Source organism: Cygnus olor, chromosome 6 (assembly GCF_009769625.2).
Source record: "Cygnus olor isolate bCygOlo1 chromosome 6, bCygOlo1.pri.v2, whole genome shotgun sequence".
Lineage (NCBI taxonomy): Eukaryota > Metazoa > Chordata > Aves > Anseriformes > Anatidae > Cygnus > Cygnus olor.
In genome coordinates, this window is record NC_049174.1 from 7,288,634 (window position 1) to 7,297,650 (window position 9,017).

Genomic DNA, 9,017 nt, shown 5'->3' on the forward strand with positions numbered 1-9,017 from the left:
TGCCATATTTCCCGAGAGTCAAAATAAAATTCATCCATGGTGAGGTGTTCTTGGTTGCTCTCCGTGCATAAATCCTCCGCTACCTTGCTTCAAGGTCAATCGGGTATTTCATGCCTCATAAGTGATTTGCTTTGTCAAGCGACTGGGAAGTAATGCTGCCCAGACATATCAAATCTCTGATTTCAGTGCTTATATTTCTTCTGAATGGAAACACTTGAATTCTGCTTTGCTTCATCACCGATATGACTAATAACATATGCACACGAGCGGCTATGGACAAGCTGCTTTCGGGATGACGGCCCCACAGCCGTTTATAGGGAACTCCATTTTGTGATTGCAGGTGGAGAGCTGCTGCCTGCATATATCCAGTTTTTTCATGTCTAGCTGTCTGGTGTGGAATAAATGTTTGAAATGCACTGGGGCTCTATTAGCACTCCTCATCTGGAGGATTTGAAAGGGAAGTTTCATTTCCGTGCTGCCAACAAACTCGGTGGAGTTGGCTGTTACACTGCAAAGTTTAACCTGCAGCATGAAAGGCAAACTTTCCACTTTTGATGCTTTAATGATTTTCTTGATTTCTAAATAGATTTAGTGTGGTTTTGTACATTTGTACGCACAAACTTAGGTTTGAGATTTTTTGCAAATCTCAGCTCCTGGAGACAAGTGATCAATGTGCAAACATCAGGTTCAGAACAAAAGGAGACTAAATCCCTGGGCTGTGAATAAAAGCCTGAAAGCCAACAAATGGTTCAAGATCCACAAGGCAGTCATCGGTAAACGCAGAAGCAATATCTTGGTCTGAGTGTTACAGTATCGGCAGCATCAAGTTGTTGAAAATTTTTCATTTGGACATGGCTTTCTTATGTAGCCAGTCATTTTCATGACTGCCACGAGTTAGAAGTTAGGTCACTATTAAATAACGGTGTTTTATTTCAAAGATTTCTTGTATCTTTGCCAAATTTAGGTGGGCGGTAAGCTGTACATCCTTGCCACAGTGCCTGCAGGATATCAAATCCACATTCTTGCTATGGTGATGACAATTTTCTGCAGGCAAAAGAACCATCTCCAGAATCATCACTGTTATTTTTTAATCTTTAAAACAGCTTTTCCCCCCTTGCTTTATTTTGGGAATAGCTAAACCGTTACAACTGAAATCCCCTCTCTTCCTCCAACTAAAAATGCTGCCTTGCACGGCACCTGTCACAGAAGGCTTCAGTCTGAATGGGAGTAGATGAACAGCGCTAATAACTAAATCAGGACATTGTAATATATTGGGAAAATTTTCCATAACAGTAGTAATCAGTGAACTTTGCCTTCAGTTGGATGGGGTCAAGCATTAAAATACTTCTTAGTTAAAAAATTAGTTAAAAAATTAAAATACTTCTTAGTTACTTCTTAGCCTTTCAAAAAAAGCCCTTCACATAATTTTGTCATCCTATTTTTGAGTACTAGAATGTAGAGATACAGAGAGAGGAGTAGGTGAAAGACATCCAGAAACATGAGCATGTCTAAATACATTTTTAGGGGCTCGATGCCTTTAATTCTGTCTCTCTTCTGCTGTTAACCTCACTTGTCCCATCTTTACTTAGGCAAGACCTGGAACACAGATCTTTTGTCTACTCTTCTCAGTGTGTACACTTAAATTTGTAGAAATTTAAGGTGGGAACAACAACCACAAAATTCTCGTCTTCCTACTGCTTCCTCGTTGTCCTTTCTTTTTTTTCTGAGGCATGCAGAAATGCTCAGCATTGAGCAGTCTGCTACTTCAGCAACTGGCGGCCCTCCTGCAATGCTTCTTCCCATCATAGCTACTGCACAGGTAAACTGAACTGGTGAAGGAGTTGGGAGGCACAGGGCTGTTTCTCAGCAAGTTCTGCAACACCAGGTCCTGACAATCATACAGGCACTAGCAGAGAAGGCCTCCTTACAACCGCCGGGGAACTTCCCCCAAGGAATGATAGAGATGTTGGTGTGCAAGGAGTGCACCTGTGAAATTCAAGACACTTCTGCCTGTGAATATTTTCTTGGAGTCATCTAATTGTATATGAACGTACAAGGAGGAGGACAATGCTGCTTCACCCTCCTTCACAAGGTCTGGGCTCCCACACTTGGAGGCTTGGAAGACTTGGGGTCAATAACAGACCTTTAAGAGCACCACATAAGAAATGCTGTAGCTTCGAGGCTTGGGCTGACCCACAGGGTCTCCTTCCCAGCAATCACAAGTGGGCACAGCTGCAGCAGGGCAACAGGACCCTGTCCACAGCCCAGCAGAGGATAGCTACCCTCGACTGAGGGTAGCGAAGGCCATGGCACAGCTGCAGTAACGTGCCTGCCTTGGAGGATTTTCATTGTAATGCTTTGGGAAATTCCTGGTTTGGGAGAAATTTTGGAAGGCTGCAAGTGGTAAGAAGATGCCAGCAACACTGGCATAGATGCATGTTTTCTCTCCTGGCTTTAAGCTAACGTCAAGAACAAATATTGTTTCAAAGGGCCATGCTTGATTTTTATATCTGCTTAAAATCTTGACTTACAAATGGGTTCCTGTTATATGCTTCTCTAAAAATTAGATTTAAAAAAACCTACCTTTTGAAGTTATTGACTTGCCAGCCCTGTCACTAAAGCCGAATTGAATCTAGCACCTCCTGATTGTTATCAACTGTTCTTGGTTGGCTACAGTGCATGATTGGTATCGATCTTGTGGGAATAAAACTAACAATGCTTTTGTTTTTGGATCCGGAGAGATATTTATCTTTTCATCTGTGACTATCATTTTCTATAAAAGAACGAATTCATGTCTGTAAATTCACACTGCAGTTACACATTTTATTATTTTCTACCAATGATTTTCATTGGAAGTATTGAGCAAGACACTGTGTTTTTTTGTTGTACAACTTTCCACTCTGTTTTTGTCTGGTAATGTTCCTGAGAGCTAATGGATATCGATACGTAGGATTCTGGGAGATGAAGAGGGGTGAAATCCTTTTAAAGCCTCGGTCTTCATCATCTATCAGAACTATATGATGATTTAGTTTTTATTGCATATATATTTTATTTGTACGTAGTATTTAGGTCAAATGCACAGCTCTTTAATGAGTGTATTGATTATCAGGTTTATGAACCTATCAAAAGGGGGGAAGAGACATAAATGTAATAAATAAGCATTACTCTTAGTTCATCCTTTCCCATCATGTCTATTCAGATGGCTTTTCTGCATCAAGCTCTATCTGAAAAGGGGGAAAATGGTCAGACCCCCGCAAAGTGCCAGGGCAGGAGGTCCCTGGGAAATGGAGGGAACACAGCAGCTGCAGGTGACCAGATCCCTCCATCTGCCATGTTTGCCCCTGTTACACCTAGCAAACCCAAACTGCAGGACACTTCAAGAGTACCGTGTGGCTTTGGTGGGATGAGACAAAAGGAGGCATCCCCCCTGTTTTCCTTAGCTGTTTGTTTGCTGCCAGCCTGGGGGAGTTTGCTGCCTGGACAAGGCTGCTTCTCACCACGCAGAAGCCTTCACCTCCCTGAGTTTGGTCCTTCCTTAGGAGCACATCACTGGACTGGGGCTGTAAAGTCCTGCCTGGAGCCCGAAAAGAAACCAGAAGGTAGTGAGCTGAGCATACAGATCACTTCAATCTGATGAGATTGTCTATGCTGTAGAATGAAAAAAAGGTTGTTTTCCTTTCAGGCTGGGTGTGGAAATTACCAAAGATAATTTGTTGTATCATTTATTGTAGTATTTGTTGCTCTGAACTCTTGAAGTTTCGTAGCATCAGTTTGAGTTTCATTTAAAATAGTTCAAAAGGAGCCCATGTCATGGAGCAAACTGAACTTTCCGTGAAGTATATCGATTTAATGGGGTTGGTTGGATTTACTTTCCTTTCATTAAGATGTGCTCTGCCCGATATGGCTTAATGGTTATTTACATATTAGGAAATAATATGTTATTTCTAAATTCATTCATGTAATTTCTCAATTCATGCATGTGTAATAATAACTTTTAACTCATTTTATGTCATTTCCAGTGAATAGGAATTTGAACACTGCCTCCCAAGATGCCAGTGCAATTTTGCTCATTGACCTAAATGCTGTACATAGAGAGGAAGTGTAGCCAGCAGTTTTCTGAGACATTTTTTTTTCCATCAAAATGATCTTTGCTAAATAATTTTTCTGGGAAAGTACGGGACCACAAAATTATCCCTGAAGTGCCACTGTCCTGGGAAGATGGGTTTTTGATAGCACATTATGAAAAAATATTATCAAGTGAACTTCATGTGGCACCAAATGAAAGCACCTTGAAAATGTTGTGCTGTTTTGTGGTTCAGGTGAACACCTGTAAAATTGTGAGCAGGTCAGGAATTGACTGGAAGCGTCTTCTGAATTCTTACTACCAAAGGGACAGTAACAATGGAAAATAAAGGCTGTGCTCACAGTGTAGCAGTGTACCTTTTTACACTGCATAATGCCATAAGAGACTCTGAACGATAGGCAAATCTGAGGGGGGGAAAAAATGGAAACTGCCTGGAGGAGGCTGTGATAAGAGTTTCAAAACACCTCTCTGAATTCTGCATTGCTAATTTCTTCGGTTTGTTTGTATGCACAGAGAGAGCTGGTAAAACAAGACAGAATAATCTGAATAATTGCTGCGAATGGCAAAACATGCAGTGAGGAGATATAATGAGAGATAGATGGTACGTTAATGTGTGAGTTGCAAATGTTATCAAAAGGTTATCTTCAGCTGCTGGTGCAAGCAGACAATGGGAACAGCAGCAGTGGCTCTGAAAGGAGGGCTCGTGCAGGAGAAGAAATGAAAAGAAATTCTGAGTTCCTGGTTTTCTGAGCTTTGCATATGGACTTTGGGAGTTCAGACAGCTTTCCCCATGTGAAAGGTTTGAATGATCAGTAGGAGATAAGGAGTCGATCTTGAAGGCTGCTAGGAGAAATTCTGGAGTGGTAATATTGTGCTCTCTGCTGCAAGTACCCAAAGGTCGTTAGTTGGTAAGCACTGTGAACATTTAATGACGTAACTTGATGTAAGTTTCATTGCCTTTTGGTGGAGGAATGGGTTCTTGGGATATGAGATAATTACACTTCTAGGTTTTCCTTCATCATCATGGATGTTTGAAACTACCTTTTAATGAAAATGTAATTTCCTAATCCTGTGAGTCTAGGAGCTGAGGTTTCCAAACTGTTTTGAGAGCCAGCATTAAGTTTGTAGCAATCAGGAGTGCCGACTAGTAGCTGTGGTCACTTTGTGCCTCTTCAGCCCTTATAAAAAGCGACCTTCCCTGTAAGAGAACTGTGCATAACTCATAGTACAGTCTGATAAACCAAAGTCTGTCCCTGCCTTGAAAACATGCATGTCTCAGGCAGCAAAAAAGTGGCTGGAAATAAGGCAGTAGAAGAAGCCAGAAGAAAAACCAGGTATAACTGCTGTTTGGCGTAATGGCAATTCTTAATTTTTTTTCTTCTTCTTTTTCCTTCCACCAAGGAAAACCATACTGTGTGAGTCGTGTGGCTCCAGCTGAGGACCGAGGCTGCTGTAACAGCAGTGACAGATCTGTGAACAAAAGTTCCAAGGAAATAGAAGCTTCAGAAGAGGCTGTTGGCAGGTACCTTGTTGTTCTGGTCTCCCAAGACCTCTTGGTCATGGCTATACATGCCTGTGTTTCCTCATTCCCTCAACATTGCCCTCTCCCATATTTTTTTTTTGATGTTTTTTTCTACTTTGCTAACTTCCCCCAATCACAGAATCACAGAGTGTTAGGGTTTGGAAGGGACCTTGAAAGATCATCTAGACCAATCCCCCTGCTAGAGCAGGAACGAAGCAGAATTTTCAGTTCTGATAGTTTGTGACTGTTTAAGACAGGCAGGGAGCTATATTTTGGGGCAAATTTTAAGTGCAATTTCAGTCAACCTGAAGCTGAGTTTGGGTTTGTTTTTCTTTGAACGAGATACACAAAATTCTAGAGCAAATAACCTGCTGGGAAGTTTAGCAGTTAGCGTATTTACTCAGTCTCAGCAAGTCTCAGGTTGGTTTCTAGCTTGCTGTGAATCCTCCTTTTCCTGTCCCTACCAGAGGAATTCATTTTCCTAGGGCAAGGTGTCCTCGCTCTGTCTCTCTGGCATTGTTTCTTCAGTAAATCAGTGGGCAGTCATTGCAGTCAGTGCATTCAGCGACGTGTCCTACTCACACTGCAGCGAGTCCTTCCCATGCCCTCTCTCTTTCCACGCTTTGTTCCATCACACTGACCAGCGCGGTGGCCAGAGGTGGTGGAGAAGACTCTCTCCAGAGTCCCCTTGCAGAAGAGGGCCGTCATTCACATAGTGGTTAAAACAGCCAGGCGAAAGGCAGGCTTCCGGCCTTAAATCAGGCAGCAGGTTTCCCTGATCCACCTTATTAAAGTTAGTATTGCCTTTCCTTTACACGCGAGCACGCAGAACAAAACATTTCATTTCCGAGCAAATGGAATGTCAAGTGAAATGATGTGGTGGGGGGATTCAGTTCTGCAGAGATAAAATAAATAAAATTTGATCCAGGGCTGTTTGTTTAATTTTTTATTTCCTCTCTGTATTTTTTGGTTCAGCATCTGAACCAAAAAGCCAATTCTTCCTACAGCTGTTGCATTGAGGGGGAATACAGATGCAACAACAACCATATCATTTTAATCTGAGCTTGTGATTTAGAGGTGGCAGTGGCAACTTTTGTGATGTATGCAGATGTCTAAATGCTATTTTAAAGAGTGTGATAGAAACATGAGTATTTGACTGTTTGTCGTTTGTTCATAGGTTAATTGCACAGAAAAATCCAGGCAGAGAATTGTACATTTTAAAATAGGAATTATGGCATTTGAACGTGGAAATTTAAATTAGTTTCACAGATTCTGTTATCTGACTTGCTTGTGATCACACACATAGCTTGGCCCACACAGCACCACAGTAAATTGGGTATTTTGGTAGTGGTGATTTACAGTGTGTTTTGAAGCAGTTTGTTCCCTCTGGATGGGAGACTGCCGCCCTGGTGCTGGGGCTGGCCTCATGCAGCGTGTCCCTGGGGAAGGCATCTCTGCTCCACGTGTGGCAGCAGTGCCCAGCCCTGGGCAGGTCACTTCTGCCACCTCGTGCCTCAAGTCTTGGTCTGTGAAATGGGCTTGTAGCTCCCTGGCACACTAGGTGAGAAATCCAGTAGCCCCTCAAATATACATAAAGGGGCCTGCTTCTTTGGGTTTAAGGCAAAACTGTTTTATTAGTTGTTTTGCATTTACAGCAACGAGTGGGGATATCCTGCCTCCCTGGCCTTGCTGCGTGCCTCGGGGCAAGGCAGGGGGCTCCCTGCAGGGCCTGACCATTTGTCCTGCCTGCGGGGCTGTTTGGAGATGAGGTGACATTGTGTAACCGCTGCTAGCTCCTTTTCAGCCATCAGGCTACTCTGTAATTCAGCCTAATTCTTGGTTTTTATTTTTTTAACAATTATTGTTGTAGGAAGGCATTATGGCACTCCAAAAAAAGGGGATAGGTGGCCTGGGGATTGTTAGCCTATGTCTGTAAATCCAAGTTAAATACAAGGCTGTAAGAGACTGAAATCATGTGCTTCTGCAGCATATGCTGTGATTTAGCTCTGTGCAGCAAATGGAGCCCAGAGGCCGAGCAGGGATCCGTACCCTGCCCACTATGTTTGCGACCAGAAGTGGGAACCTGGCCAGGTTAAGGATGAGGGTGTCGAGGCAGCTGCTTAGGTGGGATTCCGGGGAGGAAAGAAGCACAAAAAATATTGTGTTGTGGGTAAGGGGAAAACTAAGGCTGGGAGCAGTGTGGGATTGTAGATTAGGGATAGAGTTGGAGCCGTTGGGAGTTCCCCAAGTGATGTTAAGGGGCTGATAAGTTTCTGAGAGAGGATCAGGGTTGGCCTTGTATAGATTTTGCTGTTAGTTTCATAATTGCTCTGTAATTATTACAAAGAAGCTGTAATATTCATTTGTAAAAGCCTGGTAACCTGAAGAGCTAAGTGATGCAGCCTTGCAGCAACCCTGGAGCAGTGAGAGTCAAGAGTTATTGATCCAGACATCCCAGAGGCATTGCTCCTGTTTCAATCAACGACAACTTGATTTCACAGGGTCCGTGGCTTCATTGCAAGTGCACAGATGTTTGGCCCTCTTTTACGGTTGCTTTGTGACCAGTTTAGAGGCTCTTCTCTTTAGGTTTATCATGTAATCTGTGGAGAGAGCGTCCTCCAGAAGGCAATCTGGGGCTGTGAGTCATCCCAGAACGAAACTCGTTTCTGTTCACCAGCAATGGAGGCAGCCCAGGGGATAGCATCGAGTCAGGCTGAGTGAGTGCTCCCCACAGCAACCTTCTCCTGCTCCTTGCTCTGTTATTTTCCCATGAACTTTCATGAACAGTTTTACCAGTACAGGATGAAGCAGGCTAAGCAGGCTTTATGTCAATATACTTGGTATTTTTTGTAGTTTTGTTGAATGTTTTACTGCTGGGGAGCACTTCACATTCCATTTTGGGTGCGATGTAGTCTAAATCATAACGACCCTCCCTTCATCCGGGTATCAATGACCTCTGCCAGTCCCGACAACTTATTTGGGCTTCTGGGAGCAGCCTTTAAGTGTTGCAGGCTGGCCCCAGAGATGCTGGAAACTGAGATCTATCCTCAGTCTCTTCTCGTGTTTATTGAGCACCTATATCCAAGTGGCCAGTTGGTGGCCAGCTTTGGACAGCTATCACGGCTAAAAGCACTTCTGCAGGTGCCTGCAGTGGTGTGGGCACTGGGTGTCCGTCCCGGGCTACTCTGGGCTCAGTTAAACTTCACCCTCTTCTCTGCCAGGAAATGGACACTTGAGCAAATAAGGGAGCATCTGGAAGCTCAGTTCTTGTTTTTCTTGGCATTTTCCAGCTGCAGTTGATCTATGTCTGAGGAAAGCATGTAGCTCTTTGCTATTTTCTGAGGTGGCTTGGCTTTAGTCAATGGCTAGTCACAGAAGCAATGCCAACTTAAATTTTTCTTATGAGTCCAG

The 9,017-nt window shown here is 43.3% G+C and overlaps 1 long non-coding RNA gene across 2 annotated transcripts in view; it reads left to right on the forward strand.

Annotated features, from left to right (window-relative positions):
- Window positions 1–5,602, forward strand: part of LOC121072612 — a 29,581-nt gene extending 23,979 nt beyond the window's left edge. For both annotated transcript variants that reach the window (XR_005821343.1, XR_005821344.1), the window contains one exon: window positions 5,486–5,602. This is a non-coding gene — a long non-coding RNA (uncharacterized LOC121072612). The remainder of the gene's footprint in view (window positions 1–5,485) is intronic.
- The last annotated feature ends 3,415 nt before the right edge of the window (window positions 5,603–9,017 follow it).